Source organism: Petaurus breviceps, unplaced genomic scaffold, assembly GCF_028583685.1.
Source record: "Petaurus breviceps papuanus isolate PSGF00001 unplaced genomic scaffold, PetGlider_PUasm1.0 98, whole genome shotgun sequence".
NCBI classification, from domain to species: domain Eukaryota; kingdom Metazoa; phylum Chordata; class Mammalia; order Diprotodontia; family Petauridae; genus Petaurus; species Petaurus breviceps.
In genome coordinates, this window is record NW_027187460.1 from 26922097 (window position 1) to 26924148 (window position 2052).

Genomic DNA, 2052 nt, shown 5'->3' on the forward strand with positions numbered 1-2052 from the left:
CTAAAAATTGGCTACTACTTACTACTCATTGCTTTCTGAATCTCTTAAGTCTCATAAAATATATGTGGTCCCTTCATCAACCGCAATATTTCTGTATAAGCATAAAAACTTCAGAGCAATGTGTCTACTTTTATTTAGGTCTGATTTTCTCTGAGACAAAATGTACTTTGCAGGAGAAGGAATTCAGCTTCATGTTACTGTGGAAATCAAATTGGGGCACTTGTTTATTGGGTATTAGAGATTCTGATGGTAAACAGCAGGAAAACTCCTATTATATCTGTGATAGAAAAATGATAAGCACACAAGGGGTCCCCCCATTCACACCCATCCTAAAGCATTTACTAAGTGATACTTTATATGAGACGAAATTCATCCTCAAAACTCTGATTTTTATAGTTTGGGAAAAAATGCCCAGGACAGGGAATCATAACATTTGTGACTAGAAAGGACCTCTGGGGTTATGTTCAAATCAATTTCTATTTTTGTGATGATATGGAAATTGAGACCCAGAGGGATGAATGACTTGTCCAAGGTCATAGAATTTGGACTTGAATATAGGTGTTCAGATGCAGAGAGAGCCTCCTTCACCACTCCATGCTGCCTTTCTAGAGTACTAATGGGCCTATTATCCTTCTCTCAGGTAGTAAATGTTTCCAGGTGGCTCCAATTAGGCTTGCTATAAAACTTAACTTAAATTACCTAGATGGTAAAGAGAGCTAAACACCTGGCTGAAAGAAAACAGACCCAATTATGTATCAGTGGTAAGAAGACATAAGATGCTCTCTTTTCTGGGTATTTTTGATTCCCTTACTGAAGTTTGTACAGGAGGGTATTTAGCATAATATCAAAATAATTCCCTCAAGAGAAATATGGGGCAATGCTGCTTAAGCTTTTTTTTTTGCCTACAAAACACTTTGGAGCCTGACATCGATTGGTGAATCTCAGGATAAAAGGAGGGGAGTAGAATTTGAGAATCAAATTAAGCCTATTTTTACATCTCAAATTTGACACATATAAAATTTCGATAAATATAATTTTGCACTAAAAATATACCAATATAGTATAGCAGAAAGAACATAGGACTTGGAAATTAGAGTTCTGGATTCAAATCCTGATGCTGTCTCTTTCTAGAGGCAGTCAAGCTGGGATCCGATTTCCTGACCTTTCACTCAAGATCTAGTACTTTTTCTTCTATACCTAATTTTTTTGCTCTTCTTCCTCCATGAAATGTCACCAACCAGCCTGTCTGCCATCTTTTAACGTTCAACTCAAGTCCCACTTCCTTCAGTCCACAGCAGTCCTTCCTTATTATAAATGCCTTTTAATCTATACTGCTCATTTTGGTACTTATGCCTCCACCCATTGTCATCTGTTCAATCAATAGCTAGGTGCACAGTAGACAGAGCTTTTGGCCTCAGAAAAATATGAATTCAAATTTGATCTCAAACACCGTCTCTGTAACTCTTGGTAAATCATTTAACTTCTATCTGCCTCAGTTTCCTCATATAATGATAGCACCTATCTTCCAGGGTTGTTGTGAAGATCAAAAGAGATAGTTTTTTTTATAAAATGCTTAACACATAGTCGGTATTATATAAATGTTAGATATCATTACTAATGAACATTTATTAAATGATTATGGTGAGAGAAGTAAAGTGTTAGAAAAATAGAAATATAAGAGGGGCCTCATTGAAAAAGGCTTTAAATGTCAAAAAGAGATTATATATGTTTGATCCTGGAGGCAACAGGGAGCCATTGGAATGTCTCTATATCTGGGTTAGATGAATTAGAGTGGGGACACTTTGAGGTGGAGAGTCTTGAGGTGCACAAATCAAATGGTACATTATTGCAATAGCATAGGTGAGATATATTCCCAACATGACTCATGGTACTACTTTATATAAGTTGACAGAAGTGGGAAGTGTGTGAGAAATGTGAAGTAATAATTTGGCAAGTGATTCCACAGTGAGAATGAGGAGTCAACAACAACACCAAGATTAACAACCTTGGTAACTGGAAAGATGCTTGTGACTTCCATAGAACTAGCGAATT